Source organism: Equus caballus, chromosome 23 (assembly GCF_041296265.1).
Source record: "Equus caballus isolate H_3958 breed thoroughbred chromosome 23, TB-T2T, whole genome shotgun sequence".
Taxonomy (NCBI): Eukaryota; Metazoa; Chordata; class Mammalia; order Perissodactyla; family Equidae; genus Equus; species Equus caballus.
In genome coordinates, this window is record NC_091706.1 from 59,602,423 (window position 1) to 59,625,363 (window position 22,941).

Below are 22,941 nucleotides of genomic sequence, written 5' to 3' on the forward strand. Positions count from 1 at the left end.
TGGTTTTGGACGACATTGTCTTCATCAACACTGCAACTCTCATCATGGTAACCACCACCATTAACCATAGCACCTGCCATTCTATTCCCAGGCAGAGGGAATCTGTTTTCTCCCCAACCTCCCTCTTTACTCTCTCCTCCCCACCACTCCACATAAAAACATCTTCAAAGGAGAGGCTACATCAGTCATGTTCAAAACCAAAATTATAATACCAGATAAAGGAAAACTTTAACAATAAAGCTAAAAACACTTAAGAATCAGAAAAATATCCCAGATCACCCAGTTAAATGATTTGTTATTTTATTTTCCCAATTGTAGATCAATGGCCAATGTAAGGAAACCATACACATTAATACTCATGTTCTTTAAATTATATCTGATCTTTTCATCCTCTGCTTCAGTACTTTATTTCCCTAGACAGGCATTGCTTTCACATAAAATCGCAGCACACAAAGTTATTAAAATCTGGCCACAAACTATCCAACATTATTTCTTGCCACTCCACTCCATGTGTGCCATGTTTCAGCCCCATTTTATTTCCCATTCTCATCCAAACACATAACTTAATGCCTTTGAACATGAAATGTCTCCACCTGAAATGTCCTATTCCCATTTCTTCTCTAGAAAAGTCTTGTTCACTCTCAAAGACACAACTCTAATATCACGTCCACTGTGAAGCATTCTCTGATTCCCTGGCGGTTGTACCTTCTTCCTATGGACCCCCAAAGACCAATTTTTCTACAGCCATTATAGTAGTTTCTATCCATGTGTAATGGTTTATGTGTTCATTGCTCTCCAAATTATTTGACCTCCTAGAGGCCAAGCATTGTATGTTAGTCACCTGGGACAAATAAACAACTGATGAGAAGGAAATATTTCCAGCTTATATATAATGAACAAGAGTCCACAGCCATAATAAGAAAAAAACATACAAAAAAGCAATAAGAAAATAAACAACACGATAAAAAGTGAATTATCTGAACTTTAAATCACAGGAAAAGAAAAAGAAATGACTAAAAAGCACATAAAAATTGGCTTCACTTCATTTATATTAAAAAATAACTGAGTCAATAGAGCAAGAAGATTTTTCATCCATCAGATTGCCAGTAATTAAAACATGCTTCACGGAAGGACGTCAAGAAGTTGGAACTCAGTCTCTACTGTCAGCAACGTTAAGTTGTCATGCTTTTTGCAGTACAAAGTAGGAAATGTCAAAAGTTAAAAATGGTCATAGATTCTTAATAGAGAAATTCTCCTTGTAGGCATCTAAAAAAATGTTTATACTAGTAAAAATATATTAACGAAGACATTGATTGCAGCATTTATTAAAGAATCAAAAGTTGGAAACAAATATTCATAAGTAAGGAAATGATTAAATAAATCATAATTTTAATATTATGTGGATACCAAAATAAGGTAGATATTTATAATGAGCTAAATCTCCATGATATTTCAACAACATACACATCCAGTAAAATACAGCAAACCTACGTGAAAATATGCCTATAATGATCTACAGATTTAAGACAAAATTAAGTCACAGAACAATATACATAACAGAAGCTCATTGAAAATATATATTCATTTAGAAAACACTCTAGAAGACACACCCTGATTTGTCTAAAATGTTTAGATCTAAAAAGTAGGAGTGGGAAGTGGGAGGGAAAGCAGTGGTGGCAGTAGAAAAGAGACTTTTAACATTTTACTTCATATACATTAATGTTAATGTTCAACATACAATAATATATTCAGCATTAAAAATACCAAGAAAAGGGGCCAGCCGGTGGCACAGCAGTTAAGTGAGCACCTTCTGCTTTGGCAGCCCTGGGTTCACCCGTTTGGATGCTGGGTGTGGACCCAGCACTGCTTGGCAAGCTATGCTGTGATACACATCCCACATATAAGGTGGAGGAAGATGGGCACAGACGTTAGCTCAGGACCAGTATTCCTCAGCAAAAAGAGGAGGATAGGCAGCAGATGTGAGCTCAGGGCTAATCTTCCTCAAAAAAGAAAAGAAAAGAAAAGAAAAGAAAGCAAAGTAAATCCTTCATATAATATAAAAATGTTAAGCTCAGGAACATCGTCAACTATACTAGATTATAACCAAATGATGCCCATATTTACAATCTTCAAAGCCCTGAGCCTTTTATCTTTGCAGCCTGTAAAATAATAAAGTAGATGATAAAATAGCAGGAGAAATTTCCTGAAAACACTACATAGGGAGTGAAATGAGCATGAGAGACTGGGAGACCTGGGTTCAAATCCCAGTTCTCATATATATGAACTGGATCAATGTTATTTCTGTGAGCTTTCCTTTCTTGCATATAAAAAATATATAAAAGCACTTATCTCTTAAGATTTTGAAAATGCTTGGTTCATAGTAGATGCTTAATAGTTTCTAGTTTCTTTTATCTTCTGCTACTGTAAGAAACCTTGTCCTATTTAGAGATGAATGATTAGGTTCGCACCAAGATGTCTTTTACTGGAGGGGAGTGTCAGGCTGTAGTAAATGATGTGGTGATTTCCTCTCAATTTATAATGCAATATTGCCTTTAACCTCTAACTTCAAAATCATCATAATTTTATGCTTTTACTCATAAAATCATAAAACCATAGAGGTGGAAAAAAAATCTTCAAAAGTCATTTAGCTCAGGTTTCACATCTGCAGGCAAAATTATGGGCATAATAAAATATCCATTGTGTTTTACTCATTTCCCCAAAAAGAGATTTCAGCATTAGCTTGAATGACTAACCCATCCAAAGCTTAATAAGTCTCTTCTTTAAGTAATATCTTAAAAGAAACAGACATATAGAGAGAAAACAAATTCATTTTCTTTGGAATTAAACTATTTTCTTTGTCTTTGCATATTATATCAAAAATAGTGGAAGAGATGACATTTAACAGGACATATATACAAACAGGAAACAATGAAACTGTGATAAGAGGGCAAAATTAAATAATGTTATCTTTTGAGAAACAAGTGAAAATGGACTACAATTCTAGATATGATAGGAAATTCATGATAGTTCACCTTGTTACAATGCCTGAATCAGTTGTTTGACTAGGTGTTCATGCAAAAAATATTCAAGCACAGTTTGATACACAGTTCCAAGAGACTTTATACAGAAATTGACCGACAGTAAACAAACTTAACGACTATTTTCTGGAAGGTGATAAGGACCATATTGTTTTGAGTGAATAGGTACTTTGTTCTTGGCATTATCAGCAATTTTTTGATGAGTGAGGAGAGTTTACTGATTGGACACTATGCAGCATGAAGATGTACATCTATAATCTTACCACTAGGGAGGTGTACACTTAGTTTTCTACTTGATAACACTTATGCAAAACCAGGCAGATATTTCCCAAGAGGTGGAAATAGGGCAATTGAATTAACTGGGAAAAATGTTGAGCAACAAAAAGCATTTTAATTGAAAATCAAATGATATTCTTCTACCTCAGGATTAGGATTTCATGAGCAATAACAAAAAGAAAGAAATCAATTAATTAAGCATAATCAGCATAATCCATATTTAACATTTCCCAAAATTCAGTGGTCAAATTAGATAATCTTTTATTTTTCTAATTGTATCAATAGCAGATAAGCATTTTCTCCTAATAAGCAAACTGTTTCTCCAAATTTATTTCAGCTACCATGCTAATGTCTAAGAAAGTTTTGAGTTAACACCTACCCTACCTATCCTCTAGATGGCTAAGATCTGGAACCAAAAATTATGGGGGAGGAGTTGGGGTTGGTCAAGCTTTTCAGTAAATTCTAAGTGGGGTTACTTTGATTTGAATTTACCATGGAAAGAATTATCTTCCTTCTCTTTTGATATTTTACAAAGAGTAGCTGATTTTATTCAATAATTCTCAAACTGGTTTACGCAACTGGGTACCTAGAAGACAGGTACTCTTTGTAGAACAAAATAATATAAATACTTCACTAAAATTCCACCATAAAAACTAAAACAGAAAAAAAGTGCAGTAGAAATGAATATTCTGCACAACAAATAATACCCAATACTAATTGAAAATAATAACATTTTAGGAATCTATAAATAAATAACACGAACCAACTAACTAAATCTAATGTGATGGCTATGCATGACAAGTGAAGCCAAAATGCTTGATTTAGACAATTAAGAATTCATTAATTTTGTCATCTGACGGGCTTGTATCATGAAGACTTAGAGAAAACTTTTGGGAAAAGTGCACAAAATTGAGAATATTCTAGTCACAATTGGATTTTTACTTTTGTCTGCAAATCAAGGAATTACCACTATTTACTTTTAAAAACCAACATCTGGACCATCTCATAAAAAACAACGTTGGCAGGTAAGATAGTTTGAGAAACTCTGGCCTCCATATTCATATGTTCTACTTAATCCATCTGTTTTACTAGATAATTCATAAGGATAATAGCAGATGAAAAAATATTTCACCTGAGAAAAAGATTTTTTCATCTGTAAAATAACACTTAAAATTTACTAAACATTTGTTACTTGTAAGGCATTGTTCTAAATGTTTTACATGGACCATTTTATTAATTTGCACCATGATGATATAAGGCCCACATTATTAAGAGGTAATTTATATTTATATTTGTATAAAACTTTTATGTATTTTATTTTTATTTTATATTCTACAAAACCAAGGCACAGCGACATTGTGTATATTAGCCAAAATCCTTAAAACCTTCAGTGGTGGAATCAGGCTTTGAAAGTGGAATTTGGCTCTGGGGTCCATGATTTTAAACACATAAAAATCCCTGCTGCTCTGTAGACTTCAGATTTTAGATAATCTCATCAACCTTTCCAGACTTTAAATGCTTAATTTTCATAGAGACTTTATTGCTACTTAAAATCTATAGTTTGGTAGTTAAATAACATAAGGCTCTATGCAACATTTGCTCAATCATTTATTCATTTAATTGTGTAACAATGATGTGACAAATATTTATGGTGTGCCCTGTTAGAGGTTTTTGTTGTTGAGAAAGTTCGTTCTGGTCGCATATATCACTCCAACTAAGGCTTAACTAAAACCACGATGGCAGGACTAGTGAGCATCACCAAAAACTAGCCATCATGTTCTCACCTCTCAGAAAGAGAATTCTGGACTAAACTAGTGATATGACACAATTTGAGCACAAAATTGCAGATGGAGATCATGATTTGATTTTGTTTTCACAGCCAGGATCTCAAAAACAGATTCTGGTTTACGTCAATTAACTTTTTCTCCTACCTTTGTATTTTGAGAAACTTCAAACCTGCAAAAAAGGTGAAAAAATTGTACAACAGACAACTTTATATGTTTACCTATATCCAAGTCTAACATTTTAACACACTTACTTTATCTCTTTTTCTTTCTTTCTGAATATTCGCATGCATGTTTGTGTGTATAGGTAAGCGTGTGTGTACAAAAAACCTGCATATTTTTATGCAAGACCATTTGAAAGTAAGATGTAGATAGCATGATATTTTTTCCCAAACATTTTGGCGTGGATCTGCTAAGAAAAACAGGCATTCACCTATATGTTTACAATATCACTATCTCAAAAAATATAACAATACCAATATCTCAAGAAAAATAACATTGCTACAATATTATTATCAATATACAGCCCATATCCACAGTTACCAATTGTCTCAATAGCGTCCTTTATAGTTACTTCTCTTTTGATCCAAGATCCAAGACGAGTCAGGCATTGCATTTACATGTCATGCCCTTTGGCAACTTTGATTTAGAATGGTTTCTCCCACTTCTGCTCATTTTGACATTTTTGAAGAGTAGAGGCCAGCTGTTTCTTAAAATGTCCAACAATTTGGATTTGTCTGATTGATTCCTCATCATTAGATTCAGGTTAAATATTTGGACAAAAAAATCCCAGAAAGGTATGTTGACATAATTAACTTTTAAGATTCTCTTACTTGACTATGTATGTTTTAAAATATCCCTCATTTTTCTAGTCAATCTTCATGTTTCCTAGCCCTGATGATTCATATATTTATGTTTTCCATTTCATTTTGTATATTCTTGGAAAAAATGTACAAATTGTGTTGACTAGAAGGAGTATTAATCAATCAACTTTCTAGCTAGCTTAACCACTTAGCTCCCTATCTTTCATGTTCCATATTTTCCAAAAAAATTTCCACTACAAAGAAAGCTTGCCATGCATATCCGGTCTTTTTACTTTTACTATTTTGTGTATCATATTAACATAACTCTGGTGGGTCTATGGACTAATACAGCGGTCATAAGTAACACTGCCACTCTTCTCATTCAATAATAATATCTGCATGTGATTCATGGTTCTCAAGGCATTTTCATACAAATTACGTCATTTGTTTTTTGAGACAACTCTGAGAGTTAGTCCTAAGATATGGTACTATCTTTTTATAGGAGATTGAGCCAAGTCTCTGTTCTAAAATGACTTGTCCAATTTATTTTGTTTCTCTAATCTCAGTTCCCTCATCAGTAATAAGAGGAAAATAGGGTTTTGCTAACACCACAGATGAACTTGACCCAGTTATTGTACTGTATCCAATTTGCTTACCCCAACCTTGCCCCACCCCCTTGACTGTTAACTCAAGTGAGAGCCAGCCAGCCACTGCCATTGCGCCCTCTCCTCACGCTCCCAGCTATCTCCGCCTCCCTTAGGAGTGAGGGCGGGGCTACCACACAGCCTCCATCACGTCCGCTCCACTGGAAGCCCCAGCAGTGGCGCCCAAGTTCTGCCTGATCAGATTCACCAGGAATCTGGCATCCCCAAAAGCTGCCCAAAAGGGCCAAGGAACGCAAACTGGAAGTCAGGAAAATTTAAAATAACGGTGTGAATTTTGGCCAATAAGAAGCCGCTGACAAGTGTACCCCTTACTTTCTCTGTCTGCTTCCCAAACCTGTGAATCTGTTCTGAGGCTTCCTGGATCTATACCGCCTCTCAGGAGACGCCCCTTGAGATGAGCAACTGACTATGTCCCTCCATGGAGCAGTGGCCAGCTTGGAAATACATCACCTTACATTTATTTGCTCACCCTCCTTCTCTGCTTTACTTCATTTCTCCCCTCCCACTGCTGCTCTAGGATTCCAGTCCAAGTAAAGCATTAGCACAAAAAAATAAATAAATAGAATAAAATGATTTGTCCAAAGTCATATTGATAATAAGCAGTAACAACGAACTCAACCAAAAGTATTAGGACTGAAAATGCCGTGCTCAGTTTTGTTGTTATTTCTTCAACCAACGTATCCTTGAATAACGTCAGTAAGAAACCTTCCCAAACAACTCCACAAAACATCTCATTAAAAAGTTAGATATATTAAAAGTCTTTTCCAGAGAATTTCAAATATAGCTAGCTTCCTCACAATGTGTCTTCCAATTATCACAGCAATTTGTGCCTTCTTGTCCAATCATTTTCAACTCATCTGTGGGTTCCAATTGATTGAAGGCATTTTTGCCTCATTAGTTTTTAATTGGCTCACACTGGTACCTTTGTAAATGACCACCCTGACCTACAGCCATCTCGGTGGAGCTCCACATCCCCAGGGCCTAACATGCTAAGTTTAGGGATAGTTGACTTCAGTATCACCACCGTGGGCAGATCTGGGTAAAATGTGTAATGTTGTTAGACTTAGAAATTCCTGAGCAAAAATCAATCCTGGAATTGCTCCCGTGGCAATTGATTAGGGAATCAAAAAAGAAAAGGGTAGCAGAAAGAGCCAGACTGAGAATCAGAAAGCCTAAATATGTGTGACTCTGTCACTTCACTTCTTTGAGCTGCAGTTTCCCATCTCCCTAATACTTATTTACCAAAATAAAATAATGCCACTGAACGTAATTATCTCTGAGGTTCCTGCTAGCTATGAAATACTATACTTTTATTGGTTAAACACCAGGGATAATGTAAACAGCTTCAAATGAAATTAGTCTCCACTTTGGAAGAATATTTTATTTTAAACTTGTCAGCGATCCATAACAGAGCAGCAATACTTTCCTAAGGAAGTACTTTTTAACCTTCGAAAATACAGAACAATACTCATTTGACAGTTATTTTAATAAGATTTTTATATTTACTAATTTCACAGCATCTTAAGTGTAAAAGGCTAACATTACCGAAAAACTTGCTTCCATGTTAACTATCATCTTCCCATTTTCAGTGGGTTTTGAGACATTAACATCACCAGTTGTATTGTGGATTAATCTATCTGTGTAGCACTTAACATCTGAAGTGGTGCACCACTGCATTAATAACTTTCCAACAGATGCTCATGATAACAATAATATTAAAAACCTACAACCACCTGCTTCATGCACAGTACATTCAATTCCCAAAACTTCCTGTTGCTTCTCATTTTCCTTAATCACAGATGAAATTTAATTTTTGTACTCTTGGAAAGAGCTTCCAAAGGGCAGAAGAGATAACTTAAATTCACTTAGCCACTAGACAGGTCTATTTGTCTAACAGCATATTCATAAGAGATGAAGAGATACAGCACACATCCAAATTATACAATGGGGCTCATGCAGTCCTGGGCTTGAACCCCAGCTCTGCGATTTGCTTATCTGCCATGGAGGGATAATACTTATATTAGGATTATTGAGAAGTTTGGAGATAATGATGTGAAGGGTCTGGTGTAATTCCTTGAAGACTGTATGCATTTAACAAATGGTAATTATTTTTAAATCCCAGTAATACTTTAGCATTAAAATTCTATCAGCTTACGGAGAAATAAACCTGTAGAACCAGGTTAGCAGATATTCAATATCAACACACTGGAGAGCTTTTAGAATAGAGATTAGTTCTGCTCCTTTAAAATAGGAATTCTCAGTCTTTTCATCATAACCACCTAACACAAGATTATCTCTCCAGTCCTCAGCTTCTTTCATTGTCCTGCATCTCAGGAAACACACCAAATCATATTCAGCAGCTCATGCCAGAAAACTAGTGCTTTCATTGACATCTCACCACCTCTCTCCCTCACCATCAATATTCATCTTCACCAAGTCAATTCATTTTTATTTGCAAAATATCTCTCCAAGGAATCCATTTTTTTTCCATCTCCAGTGCCACGACCCTCTTCCAAACTACTATACCAGTCTAGTAATTAGTCCCTTATATCCACACGTAGCTCCCTCTGATGGGTTATATACACTGTAGTGATCTTTTTTTAAAACACAAATATGCCCACTGTCTTCCCCTTGTCTTCAAATACATCAACAGCACCCCAAGCTCTTAGAATAAAGACCAAAACCCTTAACACAGCCCACAAGACTCCAGGTTATCTAGAGCCATTATCTACCTGTTAAACTGAACCCACGGGACTTTCTCCTTTATTCTCTGTGTTCTAATTCACATTAATCTTCTTTAATTGCTATAAATATCCATGTCACCTTTAACCTCAGGGCATTTGCATATAATGATCCTTTTGCCCTGAACTCTCTTTTCATCCTTATACCTCACTCACTCTGTTAATCCTTACTTAATTATCACGTCTCAGATGAGACATACCTTCTTCCTACAGGAAGAGTGCTTCCTCAGTGCCTCCACCCAATCCAGAATAGGTCAGGCTTTTCTCTTCTGTCCTCCCATAGGACCTGATTTTTTCCTTCAGCATAAATATATCTTGGTAATTCATATACATTTTACTGCATGTTTATTAAATTAATAAATTTCCAATTTATTAATCATAAAAAGGAAATTCCGTGAACATAAGTCTCATGCCAGTTTTTCTCAATTGTATTTTCTGAGTGAATAGCACAGTTGGTGCCTACCTGAGGCTGATACTTAATGAATATTAGTCAAATGAAGCACAAAAAGAAAGAAAGGATTATTTTGTCATTGTTGTTTTTCCCTTAGGGTTTTTGTTTTGGAAATATTTTTCCCCCTACAAACTCTCAGCCTGCGTTTTTTTTCCCCCAAATATGGATTGTGTCTGGCATATACAATTCAAGCACCATGCCCATCTATTATGTACCCTTGATAATTGTGTTTGACTAACTGACCACAGCACAGCTGTGCCTACAATTTGACTGACAAACAGTCTTTCTGATCAGCATGAAATAATCACTATCAGAGTGAGTGGATATAATTGTAGGTTTTGTTAACATATGAAGCTTTATTATAGAAAAGTATACAATTCCTGTTAAGATTTTTTAAATGTGGAAAACAGTGATCTAAAAGGAGCAAATATTTAGAGTACCTCAAAGGACCAGAATAGATGTTCAATCTTCTACATTTGTCTCTCTGTGGACAACTCCAAAATTGTAAGATAACTGTGTTTAGAAGTTCAAACATAAATAAGTCGGTGGTTCAAAACTCAGAACATATTTTCCAAGGAAAAGTGTGCAAAACAATATACATATTACCATTTAGGCCACATGGCACTATTTAATTGTACAGCTAAATTTTATCGCTAGCCATCAAATATAAAAGTCCATCTACGAAAACAGGTATTTGAAGTGGTAGTTGCATTAGGGAGACCGTTATAAGGATTGAGGGGTTATGAAATTAATCACAATAAATATTAAAATGGGATTTTTGAGTTGCATAATGTTGTGCTCCTTCTGAGGAGTAGAAAGGCTGCCCTTAGTTGCCTAGGAAGTGGAACTTTTGAATATGATGCATGTCAGTTAGCCACCTGGGCGTCATGCAGGCACTGGAATCGCTATTTTTGATCAGTACAAACAACTGAACTCTCCAAAGACTCTCTAACACTGCATAAACCAGATCCTGTTCCACTAGGATTTCTAGACCCGGTAAGCATATTCTCTTATCTTGGTAATTCACTGTGGAGCAACAAATGAGAGTGACTGTACAGTGATTAGATTTGGCATTTTGTTTGTTTGTTTATGGTGGGTAAATGAAAAATAAAAAGTTTATTTTATGTCTTTATTTAAATCAAGAGAATAGCCTGGAGTTCCTTTACATTTGCTAAATTTTTCATAAATTAACCAAATCAGTGAGCTATGTTTAATTACAAGTAAACTTAAAAGTGGATTATTCTGCTAGATCCATATGCTTTTAACTTACTGACACAAGCTTTAGCTAAACTCGGAAATAAAATATAGAGTAGGATGATGAAGAAAATTAATCGAAGAGAAGATCAAGCATTGATATAAATGGTAACAGTTCTGGAATTATTTGAAAGATTGATTGGCTAATACTTATGATTAAGGTAAAAAGTGGAGGCTGAGGAAATTGAATCCAAGCTAAAACTGTACTATGAAGAAAATTAAAAACAAGCTTTTGTGGCAGGTCTAAAATGGTACCGTCCCCTTAGAAAGAGCAATTGGAATAGCCAATTAATTCATAGTAGGAAGGGGTGCTTGAGTTAATGGAGTTTAATTAAAAAGACAGGGCTCCTTTAGATTTGACAACAATGACCAATAAAGCCTTAATTAGATTCTTAGCTTCTCGGAAAAAGTATGTGCCACAGGGTTTTTGCACAGGGCATAGCATATTTACTCACATAATTCCCTTTATTGCTATTTCCTTTCCTCCAATTTTAACGAAGATATGTCCTGCTTGATTTTGTTTTTAACTTGCTGTTTTTACAGAAGAAGGTGTTTTTCTCTCTACATAATGTCCCACATTTATTCTAATGAGGCTAAGATTATCTTTCAAGATCAGGAATGATTCATATTAGAAAACTTGGGTTCTTGAAGTTTTCTTTTGGTCCCTTTCCCTTATGAATGCCTTGGTTCTGTCAGACATGATTGGCCATAATAAAACTTTTCACAAATATTTTGTACTCCCAGGAACAAGTTTCTTCTCTCAGCCCTCACATCTACCTCAACAGCTGAAATCTAACTGGAACAGAGTCCGCTGCTGCTGATGCTTCCTGATATCCTCACATCAGACCATTTTCTTACCTAAGTGAAAATTATTTTCATTATTACTATTGCCCTTTTAAGGTCTTTTATCATTAGAATTATTTTTTAAATGACAATATTGCTTAAACGTGATTTTTTCAAGTAATGCGAGTCTAACAGAAAAGTGAGGAAGAGTCGGGGCATGCCGTATCATTAGTAAATCATGATCTACTTGTTGGGGAGGCTGTAATGCCTATAATTACTGGGGCCTTTAAAACAGATCATTTAAAAAGTCATACTTAAATGGTTGTCACAATAAAAACAATCCGAAGGATTGTTTAAGGAAAAGTTCTCCTACAGCTGAGGGATGTGGGGAGGGGCACGATGAACATACATTTAGATAGTATCAGGCAAAAAAAAAAAAAAGAAAACACCGTGCTTTGCCTTTGTGAAATAAGATGCCATTGTAAGATACATTCAGGAGTTACCACTTGGGCAACTTGAAATAAACTGAAAATAATCCTCTTAAATAGAACATTGGGGGGACCAGAGAAATAATAGACAAATAGAAGTCAGAGCTCCTTCAAATTAAGGTTAGAGATGAGAGAGTAATGCAGACTTTTAAACTGAAGAGGATCTAGAATATTTCAGACACTTAAGGTATGTTCACCAAAGGGTTAGACACATGCCGTAAGGTAGCGCAGGGCAGGGTAGGGACAAGAAGGAAGCCTAATGTATGATATACCCTGAGTGAGGCAGATGTGCGTACATACAATGTCATAATAATAATGTACGCACTCTACGGACACTCTCCTTGTCAATTTCTATCCCAGAGTCTGGCAGAGCAGCTGAAAATAAGTGTTCAATAGATGTCTGTTGAGTTGAAGTTAACTGACATATAAGTTTCATGTTATTGATCTGTGTCTGGGAAAAGAGAATGAAAATTTGTTCTCTCTAGTTTTTAAAGGCAAGGGTCAGATGAGCTCCTTGGATTAAGGCAACAGTCTGTCATAACTTGTCACTGATTTAAGGAAACTATTGGCATTAGGATAAACTTTATGTCCCAGAAAAGTGGTTCTCAACCACTACGTCCTGACTGTAGCTGATACTATGTTGGAGAGACCAGTAATTTATTACTAATGTTAAAGAACGATGTTAGTCAATGATCTGCTTTTAAAACAAGAGCATATTCAAAGTGATGCTAAGGTCACCTTGTTACATTCTGATATGATAAGCTTTTCAGAGTGCACATCACAGCCAAGTTACCAGTAAGAGAATGTAGCCCACAAATTATTTTATCTAAGCCACAGCCAGCAGTGTTATCTTTCAGGGACAATGATGTCATGGGTATAGATGTGTGTGTGTTGAGAGGAAAGACTGAGAACTGTAATACCAGATCGTGAAGGTAGAAAAACATCTAATGAACAGTGACTGACAACACTTCTATCTGAAAATGCATTTTCAATTGATTAAATATTTGTCCATACTTATGGCAGGATAATTGAAATCAATGGAAGAAATCCTACAGAAATAAGCTGCAAATAGGACTTTAATTAAAATTAATAAATAAATAAAAGCAGCATGTTGTTTTAGAAAGAAAACAGGTAGAAACGAAGGAAAGCATTTGTAGTCTGAGCTTAAATGTAAGGAATTGTACTGAATCTTTTGAAGACAAAATTTTGACAGATATAGAAAGATGCTTGAAGGAACTTGACCACTCATTATTATAGAATTTAACTGAAATGTAACTGAAACGTAACCCTTAGATAGGATTTGTTTTCTAATTGAATTTGAAAGCCTTTAGCTACAGCTACATTAATTACAGTATCTACTACTCCCTAATACAGCACACGCATTGCCAACTTCATATCTTTAACCGGTACTGCCCTTGAAAATATTCGAGTTTTTCACCCTTCTTAAAAAATACCATAAACAGACTACAAAGAAAAGGATCAATGTTGTGTGGTTTCATGAAAGGCTTCTTCAAGAAGTTTAAGAACAGATCTGTGCTGTAAATGTTGAGGCTAAACATAGTCCATCAAACAATACTGAAATATAAGAAAGTAATTATATAATTTGATGTTACACATGAACACAGAGGAAATATTTTCTCAGTAAAATTTAGAAAACAATCTCAACATTTATGGAGTTAACAAAATCTTGACCAAATAAAAGCAAGAAAAAAGTTTAGGGGAATACTAACATAATATGTAGACATAATTTTTCATTTTTTTCTTTTCCTACAAGGTCTATATATTCTCTTTCACATAAGCACTGGCATTCATTTCAGTGAATAATTGAAGTATTACAAAAGCAAAGAAGGTATCATTTAAAATGACTCGTGAACTGTCTGCTCAATTTACAAAGATATTAGCAGGACATAGTCTAGAAGAGACTCATTTCCTTGGCTGGATTCAACACCTGAGGAGCTGATCAAGCAAACCTATGGCATCCATGATGAATTGATGAGTTGACCCTCACGTACATGAACTACTTTGCATTTCCAAGACTGCTTTTTCTGCTTAGATCTTAAACTTAGACTCAACGCTTGGAGGCACTGAGAACAGTAGTAAGCGCGCTGTCCGTTGCAAAGCAGCAGAAATGAGTAGGAAGATTTGTGGGTGTTCCCGGGAACTCATCAGTCTCCTGTTCATTTTCAATAGGAGACTCACAAGTTCCTGCAAATGCACACAAACTTCTTTTAAGCAGGTACCCTTGGCAGATAAGTAGAGGCTGACACTTCCTCTACTTCAAGTGAATACAGTAATCTGTTATTCCCTGGAGGGTCCTCAGCAGCTTAGTTGGTGCTGGTGATTCTTTCCAAACAGTGGTGGGCATCACCATCACTGGTCACTTTTACACATGGATTCAACAAATATTAATTGAGTATCTCAACACTAGGCACTGCTCTTGTGACTGGGGACACAGTAGTGAATAATTTCTTACCACTATGGAAATTCTATTGAACATTAATCCAGTTCATTTTCAATCATGCTTGAGTCAAAGCTTTGGTAGCCAGTGCTAAATGAGAGGCAGCAGTGTTTAAGATTTCCTTTTTAATAACTAAGTTTAGAGTTCACAGTGCGATGGGAAAAATCTAGGAATGAGGGATAAGAGATCTGAATCCTAGTTGTTTTTTTTGTTTTTTTTTTTAATTTTTATTTTTTTCGGATGTACATCATATTTCAAATTCTGGATACATTACATCATGTTCACCACCCGAACACTAATTATAGTGCATCCCCTCACATGTGACCCTAATCACCTCTTTTGCCCTCCCCTCTCCTCCCTTCTCCAATGGTAACCACCAGTCCACTCTCCAATGCTATGTGTTGGTTTTTTTTTTTTTTTTTTTTTGTCGTTTTTATCTTCTACTTATGAGTCAGATCATATGGTATTTGACTTTCTCCCTCTGACTTATTTCACTCAGCATAATACCCTCAAGGTCCATCCATGTGAATCCTAGTTTTAACTCAGCTAAAACCTAGCAATATTTCCATTGTCAAACCATGTAACCTTTTATGGCTTTGGTTTTCTTATTTGTAAAATGATTATTTGGTCCATTTCACTTTTGCCTCCAATCTGGATATAAATGTCTGATTATAAGATAAGAACTGGAAACACAGAATGAGAGCATTTATACATAAAATGTAATGCCATTGAATTTGTCTTTTTCTAGAAAAAAAGCACCTGCATTTAGCAATCACTGTAAAGCGTATCTTTTTTTTATCAGCTAACACATAAATTACTTTTCACATATGGAAGTAAATGATTGATTTGCTTTTTTACTGACTTCTAACACGGAATTTTTTTTCTAGGCTTTAATTTCCCTAGTTAATCTTAGACTCTAGCTCTAATATTACAAGTTAGGCCCAGTTCTTGACCAGGAAAGTGAGACATTTGCTAAGGACCAGGTTTCAATCTTTGCAGTTTTTCTGGAACTCACCAGCTGAAGAAAATTCATTCTCTTTTGGTTTGTTTGGAAAGAAAAATAAATATTTCAGAATGCTTCTCCCTATAAAAAAGCATGTATATAAGCAAATGTGCCTGCACACACACACACACACACACACACACACACACACACACACACAGTCTCCAATGACCCTTTAAACTGAAAAAGTTCATGGCTGGTAAAAACTTATGCACTCATGCTGGGTATAGTGCAGTAAACAGATTCCGTTTATTTTGCTACCTGTATGCCCTTGTAAGAGCCAGTCTGTTAAATGCTTTATGGGAAGGCTTAACTAAAATCTCCAATTAAAATTCAAGAATACTTGCAATAGCTTATGCAAATAAGAGTACCTAACATTCTTTCTCCAAGGGATAAGCATCCACTAGGCAGACGTACAATCCTATGTTTTCCTTTAGTTTCCACCCTTCAAACTCTTCAGTAGCTAACAAATCAATTATGATACTAAATAGTACATGAAATTTATATTTTAAATAAATAATAAGTCACTAAGTCAGAGAACAGTTACCGAACTGTTTTCAAAGTTTTAGACTAGGTGGTTAAATATACATGGTTTATATATCCCTTCCCTTACAGTGTCTGCATTAAAGTTTTAATTAATGATAAAATGTAGGTTCTTTGTGTCAAACGTGTGTCACAGATTCATATATGCAGAGATGAACAAGGAGAAACATTAAATAGGGGTAAGTAGTGTAAACCAAGAAACAGGAGGAAATGTTAGAGTAATAGTGTAGCAGTATATCATAGTACATATGGATTTAGGGTTCTACAGTTAGAGACCATATCTGAGTCCTTGAACCATCATGTACTGTATGTTTGTGTGGGCACAATATTTAATCTCTCTGACCTTCAATTTGCTCATCTGAAAATGAGAATACCAACAGCACCTATCTCACAGTGTTGCCGTCATTCTTCTTATCATCATTATCATTATTGAGGGTAAGAAATGGAAGAGAGAGAATAAATTGGATTCTAGAGTTCTGCTCCTGACTTCAGACATTAATGCTACAATCTTGAAGCTGGAAAGGAATTAATAGAGAAGAAGAATCTCAAGAGTATCAGTCAAATTAACACCTGACTCATTACAGTCATGAAAATCTACTAATAACATTATCATTACAATGAACTCTTGTACCATTGGGTTCACTATGGTTTCTGTCCCTAGAGAATCGTTTCCAAATTACTCGAAAAGTTATTTAAGATGATGAAAAATTATACACATTCCCTGTATGTCCTATTAAATGGAATCATTCCTTGACATTATTACAGCTCTCTGACAATTAACCTTTCTGCTACTTATCAGCAATACTGAACAAAATTATCCAGGGATTGCTCATGCAATTTATGAGGTCACAATGAGGAAATGGTCAAGAAAAGACACACAGTAAGAAATAAATATTTCTCAAGCACAGAGCAATACCTTCTGGAATGGGAATATAAACTAAATGAGACAGAGGTTTTGAAGTTGTTATTTTTTAAGTTTTTCAATGGTAAGAGAATTTTTCTCTTTTACTGCTACTACTTTATTCATGTTACTATGCTTTTGTTGACAAGCAGTTTCTGTCCTTATTCCAGCATCTAATCTTTGAACAAACAAAATAAAGTTCAAGGAATAACAAACTGGTTCTTTGTTTACAGGATTTTTTACCTCATCGAATTACCCTGCTCAGGAAAGATGCACTGAGTGGTTGAGACAGGTTGAGATAAATCTGATTTTCAAAATTTATTTCCCTTGCTAGAATCTAATAGCACACTTATCAAGGCCTTTGATTGGAATTGTGGGAAATAGGAAAACAGTTATTACAGTGGAGGAGCTCTAAGAGGTCAAGCTTTAGGTTCTTTTTTCCCTATTTTCCTGAGTGACTGGGATTATTCTCATAGACTTTGGACAAAATCTGAGAAGGTCAGGATAAAATATGCATTTATTTATTCATTCATGCTTTTGAAAATATTTAGTTTGACACTAAGTTCATAACTGTAAAAATGTTCCCCAATGCAATCTTACTTATTTTTCTTGCCTACTCCTGTAGTTGAACCTAACAAAAAGAATATTTTTGACCAACTATTGCCACATATTTTTACTAATAAGCCATCTGTTATAAATCAACAAAAACTATATATAGATAATCTTAAAATCAAAAGCAACTCAAAAGCTGAAGAAAAGCAATGATATAATTAAAAAGACAATTTCTCTTGATATACACTTAGCTAAAATGATTAAGCAAATGTAAGAGTCTTTACTACTTGGCATAAGAAAAAGCAATCGTAACTTTTGTAACTTTCATTTTGTCCAATACTTAAGTTTCTACACTGAGTCATAATAACCATATTAAATGTTATTATCTAATGATGTTCCTCAAATACTTTTTAATTAATTTTAATTTAGAGAAAGAATGCTATGCTAGTGCTACAATGACAGGGATAGTTAAAACTTAATTTAATTAATATTATGCTTTCAGAATAAAATTAATTCCTATTCAAGTATCTTATGACAGAAACCCTAGTTATTTTTTCAGAGAATTTAAATGTTTTCAGCTTTGATTATATTCAAGCAGTGATTGCATTGATAATGATTATAAGAAATGTTTTAAAATATTGTATGCAGCTTTGACCAGTCTTTCAATTATTAAGTTATACATGCTTGTTATATAAACATTCAAATATTTTAGAAGCATACAAAGATAAATGGAAAACTCTCTCTTTATAGTTTCCCGTGTGTACCCAATCCAAGAGCTTTCTTGGAAGTAAGCATCCTTTACAATTTAACATTAATCTTCCAGAGCGTTTCCAACTAGTATGAGTTTTTGTTTGTTTCTACATGAACAGGGGTCATAGTATCCATTGAGTCCTGAAAATTACTTTAGACACTTATCAACTTATGATGGTCATCTTTTTATGCCATGATATTGCATCCGTTTTTAATAGCTAGATAATATTCCATGACATAGGTACACGCTAATTGTTAACCACACTTCTATCAATGGCTAGTTTTGCTCTTTCCTTTTTCCTTATTACAATGCTACAATTAACATCTCTGTGAGTAATACTTTTGTGTATTGTCTGATTATCTTTTGGAAAAATTTTTTTTTTCTAAATTGCAGGAAACCAATAAATTATCCATTAGAAAGGCAATTTGCACATCCAACACCAAAGATTACCAGTGATCATTTCCTTGTGCTCTTAACACTGGATATTATCATCTTTTAATCATTAAAAGTTTGATGGTAGAAAATAGTATCTTATTGTTTTTTGTTACTTTTTTTCTAATAAAGTATAAAATTGGACATACATTAGCATATTTTATATTTCTGTTGTTACTTGTGTTTCTTTTCAATAAATCAGTTATTCATCGCTTTTGACAATTCTGTTATTCTATTTGGTTGCTTTTATATTGATGTTTTAGGGTCTATTTATATCTTTATCATAGAAAATAACAATCTAACTTACACATTACAAACATGTACTTCTAGCTTTACGCTTAAATTTAACTTTATGGTGTCTTTCACTACAGACATTTTGAATGCTTATGTAGTTATGTCTTTCAATCATTTCTTCTGTGACTCTGAGTTTCATTTCTTGCTTAATAGGAACTTTCCTACCCTATATAGTAGTCTGTTATAAATAGACTGCTAGACTTTCTTATATTTTTTGTTTACTTTTTACATTTAGATATTTAATTCAGATTTTTATCGAGTGAGAGGTAATAGTATTCTTTTTTTGCCAAGGAATAGCCAGTTGTGTCAGCCCTTTACAACATTTTATTAAAAAGTACATAATTTGTTGATATGACAGATAGAGCTTATAATATAATATCTATGTCTGTATATATATGAATATCCTCCTTGATCTTTTATTGTGTTGAATTGATCTAATTTTCTATTGCTGCATCTGTGCCAGTCTTTCCCTATCATAAATGTATACAATTATTTACAGCTTGGTAGTACCAGTTTGGCAAGTACCACTCAGGAGGCAATTGCAATAATTCAAGAGAAATTCCAATGGGCAAAATGGCAATGGGGTTTGAAAGAGAAGTGCAGATTCGATAGACGTTATTACACAATCAGAACTGACAGAACCGGAGCATTATTTGGATGTTATAGGAGGGAGAACCAAGGGTGATATCCACTTCTCTTACTTTAATAATGGGGTGAATTTTGATGCTACTTGCTTAGACATGGGAGAAAGAACGCTGAACAGATTTGAGAATAAAAACACTGAGTTCAGTTGTCGGCATGAAGAATTTGAGACGACTGTTGTTCATTTACATTTAATACTATAGAGGTGCCCAAGTACATTTCTCCCCATTTTAGGAAAGATCTAAACTAGAGATAAAGATTGGGAAATTATCAGCATAAAGTGAAGTGCTAAGGAAATGCATACTAGTTAATGACATTAAGTGTTCAGAATGGCAAAAAGAAGAGAGCCCAAGAATGAATTTTAAAGGATACTAACATTTAAGAAATAAAGGAAAACAGGACACTCAGCAGAGAAGTAGAGGAAGTGCAGGAAAGTGTGATCTGAAAGCCAAAGGAGGCAAATATTCCAGGTCACTTTGTTGATATTCATGCTAGCCACTTATAAAATCAGCACAATTTAGAATAATTTTTTTACACCCAGTTCCAAAGATAAAATTAAATTTCAGTTACTCGGTAATTTGTACCCTTATGCTATCTGTAGCTTTATTTTAGTTCATGTTTTGCTGTCACTGTATTAAATGAGACTATTTTTCAAGATCTGTTATGAATTTTATCATATGTATTACTATTTCAGAGCCAAGACAGATGTGACTATTTACACACAAGATGTCAGCTAGAATATGAGCAAGAAATACCATAATGAGAATGTTGGCGTTCAATTATGTAACAAGTTGCTTATAAACCTGCATTGTTATTTCTGTGTAATAGTGAAAATTGAGCTCTTTGTACCCAAGTGATATAAAAAATATGAATGAGGTAAAAAAATGAACTGTAGAAACTTTAGCTAGAAAGCCATGTGGTTTAGTAAAATCCACAGTGGCATTGTATTCAGAAAGACTTAGATCTGAATCCCAACTGAACTTTGCTGAGACTCAGTTTGCTCATATTTAAAATGATATCCACACATATTAATATGATAATTATATAAAATAACTTAGGGATTTACACAATGCCATTATTTTGCCCTATCTCTTACTTATTACAAATACAGGTACATATAATCTGCAGAAACAAATCCTCTTCTCTTTTCTGTGACATAGCTAAGGCAGTATACAAAAGGATTTCAGAAAGCAAAGATGGCTTTATAAATGAGAAGTGCCTGGAAACTTTAAATCACTCATGGAAATGTCCGTAACACATCTTTTGAATTCATTAGTAGCTTACAATCCAATTAATTTTTGAACATATTAGTGGGTGGCTAGTAGCTCCCAAAATAAAATGTTTCCATGGGAAAGAGGAAGACATTGGGAGAGAAAAGTGTTGGCTGTTTCCATCTTTTTATCTCAGAAAATAATGTGTTACTACATGTTTGGTCTATAGCTACGACTAAACCCTCACACACACAGTCATGCACCGCTTAACCATGGGGATACATTCTGAGAAATGCATCTTGAGGTGATTTTGTCATTGTGTGAACATCATAGAGTGAACTTACACAAACCTAGGTGGTACAGCCTACTACACACCTAGGCTATATGCTACTAATCTTATGGGACCACTGTCGTATATGCAGTCCGTCAATGACCCAAAGGTCATTACGTGCTGCATGACTGTACTTATGCACACGAATCTATCAACATGCAAAGAAATTCATCTCCATTAATAACTGGACATAGTCTAGATTCGAACATAGAGGCTAAAGAAGATTGGAGAAAGCAGATAAAAAGGTGGATTTGAGTATTTGAGAAATGCTCCACAGAAGACCTGACAGAGACAATTCTAGGTATACACGAAATCTTGTGCTTGACATTTTTCCTTCCTATTCACACAGAAATCTATATTTTCTCTGGCTCCCTTGCTTGGACCCTGTGATGTGTTCTGGCCAATGAAGGCTGGGTGAATGTGATGTACTGCATTTCTAGATTGAGGCAAGGAAAAGCTTCTTTCCAGTTCTGGGCTCTCACTCTTTCCCTGCTCAGCTGTGTGTTTTTTACCCATTTAAGAGCTGGTTAAGAGCGTGTGTTCTGGAGCCAGGATACCCAACTTTGAATTCTGGCTCTAGCACTTTCTACTGGCTATAACAATCTTCTATGCCTAATTTCTTCATCTGTAAAACAGAAATGATAATTGTCTCCACCTCATAGGGGTTATGAGGATTAACTAGATAATATGTATAAAGCTTTTAGAATAATAAAAGTAAATAAATATACACTCAAAATGTTAACTCTTTTCATTAGTATTTCCCACTCATGGCATTTTTCTATACCTTCTCCTATGACTCTTATATAAAAATTTTTTTAAATGTTTCCCATAAAGGATGTAACATTTTGGAATTTCATTTAGATATTGTTTCATTAGAAACAAACTTTTCTAATAATTAGGTACAATGTAAGTATTGTCTTTCTAAGAAATTATTTTCTCATCATTAGAAATAATCAAAAGAGGAAAAATGACTCTGTGAGCTATAGTAAAGAAACGATTGACAAGGGAGAGGGTAAAACAAATGACCTCTAAGAATCCTTTGAAATCTACATTTCTAAGAGTTTATGTATCTTTGCACTGCCCTAAAGGCATACAGCTTTTAAAATTACCTTTCACGGGAACAGAATTATCTTGGAACGATTGAGAAACTACTTTGAATAATTCTTAAATAATTCATCACACTTGATTGATGAGACAATAGACCAAATCACTATGTATGAAAAAGATAGTCTGTAAAGCTTCCTGCAGCAGTTATTGTATCATCCAAAATAATTGGGAACATAACGTGATTTCCAGATAAGATATTCAATAACATGAACAAGTCCACAAAAAAACCCAAAACAATGAAGAGCAGCACAAGGTGTTTTACTGGCTGATGCACCAACACTCCGAATTTAAATTTGACCGCTCATGAAAATGTTAAAGAATGAGGAAACCTATAAAATATCACAGCACTATCTACCTGTGGTAGAGGTTCATGGTTAACGTTGAGGTTACCCTTCAGCTTGACTTTATTTTCTCTATCTACTGGTTTCATTGG

General features: G+C 34.6%; 1 protein-coding gene and 1 non-coding gene across 10 annotated transcripts in view; both read right to left on the reverse strand.

Annotated features, from left to right (window-relative positions):
• Nucleotides 1-22,941, reverse strand: part of LINGO2 (leucine rich repeat and Ig domain containing 2) — a 1,108,249-nt gene that overhangs the window by 814,190 nt on the left and 271,118 nt on the right. The gene's annotated exons all lie outside the window — the stretch shown is intronic.
• On the reverse strand, nucleotides 14,426-14,502 carry MIR873 (microRNA mir-873). Its single transcript, NR_032999.1, has one exon. It is a non-coding gene; the product is annotated as a microRNA mir-873 (primary transcript).